This window comes from Leuresthes tenuis, unplaced genomic scaffold, assembly GCF_036924035.1.
Source record: "Leuresthes tenuis unplaced genomic scaffold, fLeuTen1.0.hap1 SCAF_20, whole genome shotgun sequence".
NCBI classification, from domain to species: Eukaryota; Metazoa; Chordata; class Actinopteri; order Atheriniformes; family Atherinopsidae; genus Leuresthes; species Leuresthes tenuis.
This window is the reverse complement of record NW_027325374.1, coordinates 4,591,933-4,607,393: the sequence shown is the minus strand read 5'-3', so window position 1 is coordinate 4,607,393 and position 15,461 is coordinate 4,591,933. Positions and strand designations below refer to the sequence as shown.

At 45.3% G+C, this 15,461-nt stretch overlaps 1 protein-coding gene across 4 annotated transcripts in view; it reads left to right on the top strand.

Annotated features, from left to right (window-relative positions):
* Positions 1–15,461, top strand: part of thrab (thyroid hormone receptor alpha b) — a 138,768-nt gene that overhangs the window by 55,902 nt on the left and 67,405 nt on the right. For 2 of the 4 annotated variants that reach the window (XM_072373598.1, XM_072373596.1), the window contains one exon: positions 973–1,041. The exons of the other annotated variants lie outside the window; for them this stretch is intronic. The gene's annotated coding sequence lies outside the window, so the exon portion shown is untranslated. The remainder of the gene's footprint in view (positions 1–972; positions 1,042–15,461) is intronic. 4 annotated transcript variants of the gene reach the window in all.

Genomic DNA, 15,461 nt, shown 5'->3' with positions numbered 1-15,461 from the left:
CTTTTGCAAAGCATCAGAAATTGGCCAGTAAAGGCTCTAAAATGAAATAATGCAACGGGCCACAGTGAACACAGGAAATATGTGACTGTGGCTGTTGTGGATTGTCTCCCAAACCTTTTCAAGCAGCATGAAGTTGCACAAACAACAAATGCAACATGTTTTACGTGTAATTTTGTGCATGTGTACCGGTGTATGTGGAGTCCTCATGATTAGACATAATCTGAACTCTGCAGCTGGACCAGTGTTACTAACTGAATGTCACAAGGAGAGGACTGTGTTTTAAAAAAAAAAGCAGCGGTCAGACCTCAAGTGATGGAAAACAAAATGGAAATAGGGATTTTTTTTTTGGTTAAGGAGAATGGGAATGATTATAGAAATAAAACAAAATGATTCCAGCCAGCTCAAATAATTGCAGGCAGTTTATTATGCAGTAACAATGAAAGGCATAATGAAGGGGGCTGATACTTATGAGCAGACGTGATGTGAGCCTGTCAGGGTCTATACTTCCAGTGCTTACATTAAAAGCAGTAACATTAGCTGGAGGAGGATGTTTCTGCACCCATTACAGCATGACTGTGACACAGCACCATAGATAAATGTTTGCCTTTCATGTCCTTCTTCGAGGTAAACAGACCGAGGCTCCTGAGGCCAGAGTTAAAAAGGAAGAGAAAGAAGTTGGGAGGGGAAGAGGAGTGAATAATGGGGTAAGGAGAGAAAGATGGGAGCTAGAAATGTGTTGAAGCAGAGCAGCATAAGGTGGTCATGAGGAGAAAGACTTTTAAAATAAGGAAAGAGAGTGAGGAATGACAACAGAGGGGATTTCAGGGGGCTGAGGGCAGGGAGCCGTTACTGGCCTTTGTGCTGTATGGTCTCGTTTGTTTTCTTCATGCTATATCCCTCCCTTCCCTCCTTCCTCCTCCCTCCATCTTAGCTTTTCAGCAACCTGAACAATCCTCTTTCTATTTCTTCCAGAACAGAGACAAGAGGGACTACACAGCGCTGGAGGCTGGGGGAAATCATTACCACACACCAACACATACAGTATGACTGCTTGGTTTTGCTCTGCATGTCTTCTCTTGTGCTTCCAGTAATAAATGTATGTTAATCATGTATGTGGACACAGTAGAGCCTCAATGAGCTGCTGGCTTGCATAGCTTTCCATGATCTAACTGTGCCACAGTGATCTGTTACATAGGCAGTATGCCCTCTGATGAGTCGCCTCACTGATTACAAGGAAGGGATTTCCACAGAGGAAGGGCAGGCATGTTCCTCTCACTTTCCAAAATGGTATTGTTTCAGTCTGATTTACCTCCAACGCTGTGAAAACAATGCGTCATTGTAAGAGGTTTCCTTCACCTTCATCATTTGTTCCATTTTCGGCCAAAGCAGGCAGCTGTCGAAACCCACGTAGCTCTACCTGCTCTGCAACAACCAGCAGAGACAACAGCTGACGAGGCGGAGACTTCCCTCTGGAAGTGGCTAACAGAGACAGACAGACAGTCCTCTCTTCAAAGTAAAGCTGATGTTCAGGAATGATTCCGCTGCCGTGAAACGGCGTTTAAAGAAAGGACAACTGGCTGATCCACGATTGGTTGGCTGCACTCGCTGTGTTTGTTCAGTCCTTTGAAGGCATGTGAGGGATTGATGACCAAACCGTGGCTGAAAACAATCATCTGAGATGAAACCCATGAATTCAACTGTAATGGGAGAAAGAGCCACGTTTTGTCATGGAAACGAAAGAAACAAAACTCGTAAGATGGATATTTTTCTGGGACAGTGCAGCAAAGATGGCTAAAACAAGAGTTGCTGTTGCTGCTGCGTGCGCTCCTCGTGCACGGTTTTCTGTTGTTGCTGTTTAATTGTGGGATGTGTCGAACTTTGATGGCAGGGCATGAAAAGCCTGCAGCATGTGGCATTGTAGCAGCATGTGGCATTGTATCGCTGCTAGCCCTGACGCAAACGTGCACGCTGGTGTTACATAATGGAGCAGCTGATCCCTGTAAATTCTTCCTGTTAAAATATTCATTTGTCAGAGGAGAAACTGATGATTTGATCACTCCTGTGGTGATTTATTTACCCCGCCGAGGCGAGCAGAGCTGTGGTTTCTGTCGGTGAGCTGCGTCTCAGCAACATGACAGAACTGAATAAGAATGTGCATGTGAGGCAGCTAAGTTTGCTTTTACTGTGCGTGAAATTGTGCCGTGCCTGAGGGAGCCGTATACTGTACTACATATCAAGAATATTCAACATCTTTCATTCTTCCAAGCTTAAGCAACAGACTTGTGTTTGATGGGGTTGGCTCACCTTCTAATGACATGAGTGGCTGTGAGTAAGGCCTTTTTTTTCATCTGAATCCTGTCTCCTCTTTGCACAGCTGGAGTGAAAGGGGAAGCACATAACCGTGGTTTAATCCAGCTCTTAAATCCCTGCAGCTTTTGGGTTGCATGGGAGGCAGATAATGTGTAGCAGCAGACAGAATAAACCTCAGACTTGTTTTGGACAGATGTTTGTGGAGAACGGCTTTACTGAAAGGGAGCTAAAGCGGACCAGAGGAGAGCGCCGCCAGTCACAGGTTGGGCTGTTACTTTTGGCTGAAGAGGAAGTGCTGCTGCTGTGGCCAGAAGTGGAATATTCCTCACGTTCAAGTGTGTTCTCCTTTGTTCTCAGTTCTTCCTTTGAGCATCTCTGGTGATGAGAGCAGCATGTGTACGTCAGCTTGTGTTTCTCACCTGCAACAGGGGAAGAGCTTGTAAAGATGTCACTGGTACAGTTGTAAATATTTGCTTGTATTGTAATTGGTTACGATTCAGTCATAAATAGTTGACATCCAGGCTGTTAACCCTTGATCCCTGTGAATTCAGAGAGGTCAGTGACCTGGTTTCAAGCAGGGCTAAAGTTGTTCAGGTTCAGTTTTCAGCTAACACATGAGAAAGCACACTCTCTCTTTCAGTTCAAAGCTTTTACGTGTCATTAAGAAAATCACCTGGCTCGAACCGGGTCTTCTACTGGATTAGATACAACCTTAGATGAACAGCGACACATGGCATCTTACACTGTGTCATTATTTATTTAACAAAAACTAAACCAACATGCAGAAGCAGTGAGTGAAAAACTAACTCAACCCTCGCTTCCCAGGAGTGGACGTCCCAGCAAAAAGCCAGGAGCTACATCTCAGACTCTCCAGGCCTCAGTTAGCATGTTAAAGGTTAAAGTTCATAACAGCACAGTTAGAAAAAGACTGAACAAGGATGGCTTGTTTGGAAGGGCTGCAGGAGAAAGCCTCTTCTCTCTAAAAAGAACATGGCAGCACAGCTTAGGTTTGCAAAGCTGCATCTGAACAAAGCTCAAGACTTCTGGAACAATGTCCTTTGGACAGACCAGAGCAAAGTGGAGATGTTTGGTCCTAATGCACAGCAGCACGTTTGGAGGAAACCAAACACAGCATATCAGCACAAACACCTCATACCAGCTGTCAAGCACGGTGGTGGAGGGCTGATGATCTGGGCTGGTTCTGCAGCCACAGGACCTGGGCACCTTGCAGTCATTGAGTCCACCATGAACTCCTCTGGATACCAAAGTATTCTAGAGTCAAATGTGAGGCCATCTGTCCCACAGCTAAAGCTGGGCTGAAACTGGCTCATCAACAGGACAAAGATCCCAAACACAGCAGCAGATCTACAGCAGAATGTGTGAAAAAGGAAAGAATCAAGGTGTTGCAATGGTCCAGTCAGAGGCCAGACCTGTGCGGCAAGACCCATGAAGGAGCTACATAAAGCTGTGTTGGAATATATTTCTGAGCTACATGGAGGCTTGTTTAAACTTGTCTTTTTCTTCCAAACTGCCTGTCTGACCTCAGTTATCTCTAAAATGTCCTTTTTTTTATCATTATTGAAAGTTAAGCCAATATCTGTACAATGAGCCGATGGTAACAGATCAGTAATGTGACATAATCCCAACAACCGCCTCATTGTGTCCACAGAAAGCATCATAATGCCCAGAATTTTTTCAGACTTTGCAAGAACCAGATGGTTTTGGAGGGTTTTTTTGTACAGACGGTGTCTCAGACACATTAAAATAAAATGCAGAATCATTTTCTTTAGATATCTTACTGAGATTTAAGGTCAGTTTTATGTTAAGTTACTTCAAACAAACCGGCGATGAAGGGTTGTGTAAATGATCCAAGTGCTAATTACAGGTTTCACGCAGGGAAGGCACGCTCATCTAAGCTATAGAGTATTTTGTAACTGCAAGGGAAGATGCAACTCGACACTTCCCGTCAGGAATGAGAGCTTCTTCACTGCCATCCAGTAAAGGGAGAAGCCTCTGAGATTGATGGTGCTTATAAAAGCTTTAAAGCATTTGTCCCATATCGCTAGCTGCAGCATTGACCTTTCAAGGCACCTTCAAGAGGGTCCCTTCCATCACAGCGGCCCCCGCCACATGCTGTCTCCATGTTTTTTGGTCGGAAGGAGGCCAGAATATGTCTGAGAGAGGCGGGCTTTGGTAGGAAAATCGTTGGAGGTAACGGAACAAGGCGAATGGGACATTTTAGAAGGTGTGTGGAGCCCTGGGAAATCTGAGAGCTGGAGTCAGTGTGGCGCAGACGCGTTTAGGGTTCGAGGGTTGACGTGCACACATGTGCATGAGCAGTTTGGTACCGTATGCACGTACATGTGGGAAAGTGTGTCATGTCAGCGTTTGTGTGTAGGAACCAGGCGGGTGTTCGGAGCAGGGGGATGAGGGGGTGGGATCAGTGTCCCAGCGCTCTGCTACAGGCAAGCATTCTTCGCACCTCATAAATCTCACCTGCAGCAACAGGACCGCTGCTGACATAGCTGCGACAGCACATACTCAACCATGAGCACGCCTCGTACACACCAGCCGCGCACGTTGTGCCGTGCACGCAGCCCGAGTGTTGTTCACGTCAACGGCAGAAGTGAAATTGGAAAAATAGCATGATGTATAATGTGTCCGTCTGCAGGCAGCGTTGGAACAGAGAAGCCCTCATTGGAAATCATTTGTGTTTGAACAAAAAGAAGCAGGAACATCTGGCTTTGTGATGTCTGAGCGTTGCTCACCGAAGCCTCCCTGTGCCACACATTTCTTTCACCTGTTATTATTAGCTGAACTAGAAAGGAGCACGCAGGAACACGCTGTTATCAAGCAAGAATTCTAGTCCGTTACAAGCCAGTTCTCAGTTTATGATCGTGTCTGTCGGTTACAACGACATTTTTCACAAGATTCCAGATAAGAGAGGCTTAAAGAAGTCAAGAGTTCAGCCAAATTATCTGAAAAGCTGTGTTGGAATATATTTCTGAGCTACATGGAGGCTTGTTTGAACTTGTCTTTTTCTTCCAAACTGCCTGTCTGACCTCAGTTATCTCTAAAATGTCCTTTTTTTTTATCATTATTGAAAGTAAAGCCAATATCTGTACAATGAGCCGATGGTAACAGATCAGTAATGTGACATAATCCCAACAACCGCCTCATTGTGTCCACAGAAAGCATCATAATGCCCTGAATCTGTCATTTTTGAACTGATCCCTCATTATCTGCTGTTTCCAGGAGACTTCAGGCTGGTTTTCCAGTACATTCGCTTCCTGGTAATCGGAGGTTATGCTCCTTTTTTTGGGGGGGTGGGGAGCTTGTTTGTAAAGAGTAGTTATATTTGACAGTGAAATAACAATCTTCTTTTTGCTGGCTGACTAACGATGCCAGGAACACAGAGAGGGGATCAAAAGACTGGATTTAACCTCCAGTGGGACCTTTTCAAGGTGGCCTGCAGATTTCCTTGCTGTGAGATACGTGCACATCATCCAGATGTTGTTCAACAGCTGCTCTGATAAAAGGAGAAAGGCAGCATCGTTCTTCTCAGTCAGGCTTCAGTTTCAGTGCACAACGAGGCAGAAGGTAGAAGCACACACTTTGTTTCTGCTTCTGATCCTTTCAATTTCAGGAGTAAAAAGAGCACTTTGTCCTCCATATGACTACTTTTAGGCTAACTAGTGCTTTTGCAGATATAGATTATTGATATAAATGAAAAAAGAAGTGATTCATCATATCAGAGCATGTGGATAAACTGTAATAAATGAAAAGTTATGTTCAGTCCAATCATCATGTACATGACTCCATCTTTTATTTACAAAGAAGGAATTTAACGTGTAACCTTAATTTAACACTGTAGTTTGGCTACATTTACCTAAGTAAGGGTTAGAAATACATGTATATTTTCATACACTATGATTTGTCTGTGGCTGCAGCCTTTGAGCTGAGCATTACATCTACCCCCCGAAGGGGGAGAAAACTGACATTTCCATCTGTTAAAAGGTTAGATGTAGCGTCGCTGACAAATGACTCAAATAGCTCCTTAATGTATAGAAAATAACAGTCAGAAGGTGGCAGTTTCTGGCAGTTTCTGGCAGTATGCAACGTGATTGTAATGATTTCCTCAATAAGGGTTGAAATGAATTATAGTTCAAATCCATTATGCATTTATTCCCTCAGTTATGTACCTGCTCTGTTCATCTGTAGAGATTTTCCACATCAGTTGGCGTGCACACAGTGAGAAAAATCAAAGCTGTAAAGGGCCCTCTGCCGCGATAAGGTATGATCATGTTCATATTCACTGACAGGAAGCTGACATGACACAAGACATGCTTGTTACCACTCCTTCCTTCCGCTGGCCGCCCTGGCTTATAGTGGTGTGAGACCACAGCTGCACTGGCTGCTGGGGCCAGTTCCTCCAGCAAAATGGCCGTTTAGATAATGCAGAGCTCGATTTTAACTGCAAAAAGACTCGAGCTAAAGGAGGCAGCGGATTAAGCAGATTCTCCGTGTGTGTTTCAGGATTACGGTGAAGACCTTACAGGTGCCGTCGCATGTCTCGGTGACACAAAGCAGCAACGTTTTGAGGACAGGGAAACAATCTTTCTCACTTTATGCACCTGTCGGTTCCCTCTTTTTAATCCGAGACCGTTGACGAGGCTCAGATTTTCCCACATTCGTGCGCACATGCTTGATCTGACTTTAATGACCACATTAGTGGGCTCTGTGGAATTTGTTTTCGGAAAAGCACGACAGGTAAACTCCCCTTTACCCCAACCAGCGAACAGAAAAGCTTTTTATTCACCCAAAAACCCAGGCTCGACTTTCCTCGCTGCGCGCTGCCAGTGTTTTAACAGGTGACTATAGAGGTTTCCTTTGTGTTTGCATAGTGACCAGCAGAGTCGTGTCCTTGCAGAGCAGTGCTCACCATCTCTCCTCCGCACACAGAAGCGTTGAAAGGGCAGTACACAGTGTTTCTGCCACTCGTTTTCACATCGCCGTGCAGAACACACACAGGACTGTGAAGGCTTGCATGGTCATGGCAGGTAAAAGTCACCCACCTATCTCAGACAAACATGGACTCATTTCCTTTACTTTCTGTGCTTCTTCTCCATTTTTACTCAATTCTCCACCTCTTTGAAGAAAATTTGTTTTCATTTCCAGATGGATGCAATCACGATGACTTCACAAGTACTGCACTTCAGTTTCTGTGGCTGCAAGCCAAAGGGATTGTGCTTGCTGGAAGCCATTTAATTGCCTCATCACTTAGAAAATAAAGAAAAACTAAACGCCTTTGACTAAAACTGATGTTTTACATTAAGTGTGATTCAAGATTAATAAAAGACAACAAAAATTTGAATAAAAAGACAGTTCAAATGACCTCTGGTGGATCTCACCCCTGTGGAATGCATGTGAACAAAGCCAAGCAGGGTGGCTTACTGCCACTGCGTTTGAACCCTCAGCCCTCAAGCATGTAATAACCGCAGAGACACACACACACACACACACAGAGGATACTGGCTTTATCATCCTGAAAGTGTATTTGCTCGTCTCTGCCGGGGTATTATCAACTGAGCTAACCAGCCGTCTGCTGCCAGCCTGTCCACAGCTCATTGATCAATGGCTCCCCACCGCTCGGGTCTATTTGCTCGTGGGTCAGGGGAGACGTTTCTGGCAAGCAAAGCTTGGGACGGGGACAGAGCGTGTTCTGTGTGGCCAGTCTGCACGCTCGCAGCGACCAAAGTGAGTCATTTTTTTCCTGAACAAATCGAATACATCGGCACGGAACGCACACAGCTCCGACCCCACAGCTGACCACCGCGCTTCCCGCTGCTGCTGCTGATGTTTTTGAGCGAACATGCTTATTTGCAGCTGTTCCACACAAATGAGGCCCTGTCATCTGGTGGTTGAAGTCCAGACTCATTCATCTTCGTCAGGACATTTTGATTTGCATTTGTGGATGTCAGCTTTCCCAGCCGCACCCCTACTTTTAGATGCGTTTTTTTTTTGGGGGGGGGGGTCTTTTCCCCTCTCTTTCCAGACCCTTTGCATTGATGAGCTGTTATTTTATAGTAGGCACCAGCCTTGTAGTTTTACTTTAGAAAGGGGTTATTAAAATGTACTTTTCCAACTTTCCGTTCATGCTGATATTCTTTGATACTTTACGTACAACCCACTGAAAGTTTGTTGCAGACTCAGCACCCCCCGTGCACGCCAGTGAAAGGAGCAGCTCATACAGTACGAGGTGTTGACCCAGCCTCCCCAGATCCCAGTCTGATGGAGCGTCTGCTGGACTGGCCTCAACAAGCTCGATCCATCCACAGTCCAGCAGACGTAAACACGACCACCGGCATCCTGGTGTTCATGCCCCGACAGGTTAGAGCTGTTGTGGTGGCAGGACAATACGAAACAAGAGCCTTTCTTCTGCAAACAGCAATCCTGCTGTGCACCAAAACTTTCAGAAGCTGCTACTCTGCCCTTCCTCAAACTTTGGGTCATTTTTGCTTCTCTGTTCTGCTCACAAACACAGGAGAGCAGCCGATCGCTGCAGCTTTATCACACCAGTCAAACAGGAGTAAATCGTGCTAAGTGTTAACCCGTTCTGACCTCTTGCATAACATGAGCGCCCCCTTGTTTAGAGGGCGCCTCAGGTCTTAGTGGGCTAATGAGCTTTTGGTGCAGCAGGATTGTGTACATGGGGTCAGCTCAAAATAAACTACAGCGTGTGTGCACTTGGTAATTAAAAAAAAAAGAAAAAGCAGGTCAGCCAGTGCAACAGCTTGGCTCAACAATGGAGCTTCCAGCCTTCAGCCCACAGTAGGTAGGTGCATTGAATTGTTGGTTTGGGTCTTTTCATTCTTTTGCGTGCCTGAGGGAAGGAAGCATTGCCATTGTCTGCCTCTAATAGGGCAGCAATTTGTCAGCAATAATTGCAGACGGGTTATAGGTTAACGAGGAGGTTTCGTGTTGTTTTGCATCGGATGGTGCCCTGCGCTGCGTGAGGCTCCACTTCCTGCCAGAATCCTTGCTGTTAATTTATTGTGCGGTAATTGTTTGTTTTGTCCTGCTTTTCCACATAAAATCTCAGCGAGGTCAGAGACTCGGGCTGTCATGAGACGCAGCCTCGTCAGATAATGAAGTGGAACAAATAAGACTGCCTCCTTCTCTCTCGGTCTGTCCCGCCTCGGCGGTGTCGGGTGTAATGACTCGTCCCCATCCTTTCCCCGCTCATCCACTGGCTCGTCACAGGCCTTCATAAACAGAGCGCGGCTGTGTGAGGAGCAGCAGAAGAGAGACTGTTTGCAATGTGTTTGTGTTTTTGCACCCTCATAGATATGCTTTTATGTTGGAGTTTTACCTTGGGTTCATGTGTTCCCTCGTAACATTTCAACTATGACAGAATGTAAACACTCTCACACTGTATTTTATCCCAAAATGGCAACTGCATCATCATGAACAAATATTATCCATTTAAAAGCATACATTTGGGCAAACAACATAGAGAAACCCTTGTGCCGCTCCCAGATCTCGTTGCACTTCTTTCTTCCTTTTGGTTTTCTCAGATGTGTCGACGTGCGTTTCTCTCCTGCATATTTACAGCATTTCATCTGGCGTCGGGCGCCTCTGTTGACCGCAGAGCACGCACAGGGTGGGCCTTTGCTGATCAAATGACCACGCATGGAACCCAGCAGCAGCCGCCTGGCCATTGTCCCGTCAATCAGGTCGTAAATGTTATTAGACAGATGTGGGACGTGGCAGTGGCAGGACAGATGAAACGCGCTCAGGGAGGACTTTTATCCTGCAGGATACAGTGGGAGGTAGAACTATACTGCTGGTCTGGGATGGTTGTATAAGTTAGGGCCTGGTTTCTTTACCTAGCAGTTAGGGCCTGGTTTGGTTTACAGGCCTGCATCTGGTCAATCGCCACATGTCAAGAATAGTACATTTCTTTCTGCGGTGGAAACCACTGTGAGAGTGGGAGACATGTGTTTGTAAATGAAAACCATTGTAATAGCTAACATAAACAGGAATTAAAAGGTTGTTTTCAACAAAAATCAACCCTGTACGATCACTGTAACATTAATGTGGCTGTTGCTGCATGAATGGTGCGTTTACTGACCGGGGAAAAAGTCATATTTCTAAGTGTCTATTGTTTGTGTACTAACCACACAAAAAAATCTGATGTCTCTATATCATGCCCATGGTGATTTACTGACCGGAGGAGACAAAAAACAGATGCTTGTGATTGTCTGGGCACAGTTCGGAGCTGCTTACACAAACCGGCCAATCGAATGGTGCATCCATGCTATGTGCAATAACTTACCAAGTAAAGTTTGTACACAGTAGATACCAAAGCTGTGCTTTCAGATGTGCTCCCTACCGCAAAACAGTCCCTCACAATGTTTTTCTTTGTTCACATTTCTTGGATTAGGGAAGATTTTGCTGTCTCTGCACATGCACGGACTCATTCTTCCAAGCAACATTTAAAGCACGTACAGCCATAGCTAATGGAGGAGCTTATTAGAGGCCACCCATAGCATGAGTGTGGTGCGCTGTCAGTGTGTTTGATCTACTTATTATGACTATCATGCACACATAAACTCTCTCACGCTACCCCAGAGACTGCTTTTACAGAAGAAGCTGGCTTCCCTTCTTTGTTGTTGCTCTCAGCGCAGCTTTGGCTGCTCATCGCTTGCTAAACTTAAACAAAGTTTGGCAACTAAAGAATTAAACGAGTAGGCGGTGTTGAGACTTTTTTCTGACAGTAGCTCTCCGCTGCTGAGAACTGGCAAAAACATATGGTGCAGACCTTTCCGTGGGCGGCTGGGCTCAGTGGTCAGTGGCTCGTCCAATACCCGGAAGGTTGGCGGTTCGATTCCCACTCTCACTGCTCACAGATCGGTGAATCCAATGAATGATATCTGTCTCTATGAGTGTGTGACCCTGTGCATGTGCACGTGCACGTGTGTTCAACGGGTGCCAACCTGGATGGGCTAAATGCGGAGGAGAAATTTTGTGTATTTCTTCGTATCTAAATGACAATAAATCTGATCTTAATGTGGCCAAATATGATATTTTTGATTGAGTGACCATCGTACATTTGAGGCTTTATTTTACTGAATCCTGCTCTTTGAATTGAAGAACGGGGCTTCTTTTGGGTGTGGCTTCCTACTTTTGTTGTTGTTTTGCCATTTATCCTCTATTTGCATTAAATTCCTGTTTATTTTAAGTCATTTGGTAAATGTACTTCTGTTTGTGTCGCACTTTTGTCTCTCCAAGTTTTTTCTGCCCTGCAGTGCTCATGCCTAATGTTTTCCTGCCCTCTTCTTTCGTTCCCCCTCTGTAAAAAAGAAAAAAAGGAGGCACATTTCCTCTGCTAATTACCGTAATCGATGGCTGCCCGCCACCGTGTTACCCACGCTGCTGCTCTCTACTCCACTGCGTTACTTATATGCTGCCTCTGACTCGAGGGAAACACATGACCACCACTGGAGCGGTTCCCGGGCGGGAAGGAAGTGGGGCTCAGTGTTCCACGCAGTGCATTATAACTCCAACCTACGAGTGACTTGTAAACGTAAAGAAAACAAACAAGCTGAGCCATTAGCAGCCTTCCTACTCACTGAATTTCTTACAGCGGAGTCATAAAGCTATAGCAGTGGCTTTCAGTCCTGAGAAAGACATTTAATACCTTTTTATAGTCTTTTATGAAGGCAGGTCCATTTATCTTATGATATTCATTATTTTTTCTTGGATTTAACTCCAGACTTTAGTGTTTTTGGGGGCTTTCGGGGTAGTGGGCCAGAATGACAGAGCTGGAATTCCCCCATGCGAGCCGTTTTCTGTTAGAGCCTTGTGTTTACGCCTCTTATAAAAGCATACTTTTATATTTCCTGAATGTAATTTCAGCCCGTATAAGAGCTAAGCAGAACAAGCTGCGTTTGGTCCCCAAGCTGTTCTGTTAGGTTTCTAATTTTAGCAGTTCACAGGGAAACATTTCTGCTCCTGTCTCTCTGCTTCTCTTTCACAGGCCGTTGAATATCATGTAATCTTAGGTGAAGACATCATGCGTTGGTGGTTAAGCCACGTGTGGACTGAGCGCTCGGATAGCGGTTCAGTGGTTAAACTCCTGCTCTGGGATATAGGGTGTTGTTTCAAAGATGAGACTTCATGCCATTAGAATAACCTTTCTTACTATGTTATCGTCCCTTTTGAATCCCGGCGACTGTCCTGCTTCTGCAGCTTTTCTGCAGCTTTTCTGCATTTAGCTCATCTCTCAGGTATGCAAGTCAGTTCATCAATGAAGTAGTAGTAGGATAAAAGTGTGCAGCTGTGTCAGCCAGCCAGCGTTGGCACCAGGTCTGCTGTTTGCTAACACGCTGACTCAGGCACTGATGTGTCCTTTCATTTCTTAATGATTAAGCGGGCGCGCTCGTACGTGAGCACAGTCGCATAACAGAAACACAAACCTCCAGTTGCCTCAGCGGAGGGGCCAGGAGCCGCTGCCAGAAACCTCAGAGTAGGCGTGTTGGGGGTATGTACTGCTTTGGCCAATCGGCTTCGCAGATGTACGCGGAAGTTGTGTTTTGGAACACGTGTCGTCGTGGCAACAAGGGGACTGAATGGACTGCAGATGGGAGCTGCTCAGCGGCTCAGTTTGGTCGGTGACATAATAAGATAGATGCTTGTAAAAGTCCCGGGCTGGGGAAATGTAAGCAACCGTGAACACACACACACACACACACACACACAGAGAAAAGATAAAGAAAAAAACAGGCAGGAGGGAGTATTTTCATACCCTGAACAAGTAGCTGTCTGGGGATGTCCCCTCAACACACTTCCATTGTTAGCTAATGGACCTGCACAGGATAAAGGCACGTACGCTGCACACGTACACACACACACACACACACACACGCACACACACAACGGCCATGCTGTGCAGTCCAGCTCTGTTATCCTGAGAGGAGATTGTATGACACAACATGTTTTCATCCTTCAAATGACCTCATTATTACATCATCTGCAACACAATCAGGCATTGGCATTGTAACGTAACACAAGCTGCATGATATTTCACCGTGGGAACGAGAAGTTTCAGTTAAAAATGTGTGAATGCACCCTCTTACCGCAGCGGGAAGCGGCCCTCGCTGCACAGCATGGTAGCACCCGCTTCAGGAAAGAAAGCTTTTGGGGATGAATTCAGCTTGAATTACTTAATGATCTATATATATCTATCTGTATATATATATATATAGATATAAATATCTATATATATCTTGGCCACATTGTGACACAATGGTAAAATGCTTTGATGAGATAGTTTCTCTTTTTTCTCTGCCGCTCAGATCAGATCAAACAGGCCTCTGATTTGCTTCCAGTTTTCCAGGAAGTAAAACTATCCGGCTGAATCCCGTCTCTCAGCATCTTACATTCTCATGTTCCTCCCATGTGGCAAAGGAGCACGCTTTAAATTGAAACTTCAAGTCTCCTTTTCCTGTCTTTGAGGACTGTTTTGTCAGTTTGTCATTTATATGAGAGACGTTGCATTATTTAGTGAAGGTCATTTTCTGAGCTTGTGTGAAAGATTTTTTAGGAAAAGGAGCTTGTTCGTGTGTTCATCGTTGGAATTCCTCACGTGTGTTTCCTGTCTTTGCATATTTGTGTGTATCTGACAAGGACGGTGAGTATAATTACTGTAAAAACACCCAGAGCTAGCCCGGGGGACGGGTAAAAACTGGGAAAAAGTAATTAAAATCAATACAAACAAGCAGAGCAATCCAGTTCAGCTTCATTGATACAGCAACCAATAATCTCAAGTCACTTTAAAGGTACTTTTCACTGCAGACAGCATCCCCCGAACATCATGTGTGGAGCTGCAGTGATACGGAGTGGATGAGAAGTCATGACAGTCACCTCTGCATGGTGAAGGTTTAAGGTGCCAGTTTGAGCGTTTCGGTGCTCGTCTTCAACACTAAATGATACTAAGTTGATAGCAGCTAACTGATGTTGGATGTTCTGAGTTTGTTTGCAGTTCAGCTGCTCAGATGTTTTCTTGACCTTCTTCATAGCTTCAGTAGTGAAGTTACACATTCTTACACAAAACAGTGGCTTTTTTTACAGATATGGGGGAAATAATAGGAAGGAACTCAAGTAAAACCTCAACCTCAACCCCGAACTGACCTGCGGCGGTAAAAAGACGAGGGAGGGAAAAGAAATGAACAAAAGAATAACAGATACGATCAGGCACCTTCCCCAGCGGAGAAGAAAGGCATTTTATTAAATCAGATCTGCAGTTTGTGCACTGTTTGCTGGCACAAAGGCTGGTTCTCCCTGGAGAAGCCGCTGCCTGGCATTTCCTGCCTTGGGATGGCCTCGCTCAGATTAGAGGAAATTGATTTAATGGCTTTGGTTTAATGGCTCAAAAGACGACATCCAATGTGGACACTGCCCTGCTCTGTCTCCTTGATTTCTCTGTAACGCAAACTATACGTCGATGCTTCATGTTGCAGCTTCTGTAGGACTTTGGTTTAATAGGGTGACAGATTTGTGATGTATAGCAGCCATAAAGCAACGCCTACAGCCTCAGACCCAGCAGGGTGTTCAATTAACTCCAACCGGTGCACACAACCATGAGCAAACGTCTCTGCTCTTCAATGACTTTGTGTCATGGCTGCACAAAGGATTTTTTTAAAGCAGGCCAATACTACTGTTCTATTACGGTCCCAGCAGGGTCAGCCAGAATCCACACAGTTATCTTTGCTTGGTGTGAAACTGTCAGCGCCGCACTGATCCTGAGCAACTCTGCTGACCCGGGAGAGACTCTGAACATGGGCGAAAAAGTGCGTCTTCAAATGTCCTCAGACTGCGAGCATTGTCATGTATCTGGGTGTGTATCTGCAGCATGGGAGGAATGTGTGTGTCAGCTTTCAGTTTTATGGGACCGTTGCTTCAGCACTGTCAAAGCTCTGCATTCATAGGTGACAGGTGCGAGTCAGATTGTCACCACTCAGGTCAGGGGCCTTGCAAGGACGAGGCACACCTCAGAATACAATGCATGGGAGGGAAAACACAACGTACCAGTTTAAATCACCTCTTTTAAACAGAGCAACAGCCACTGTTCTGTTTGCCGTCATGTA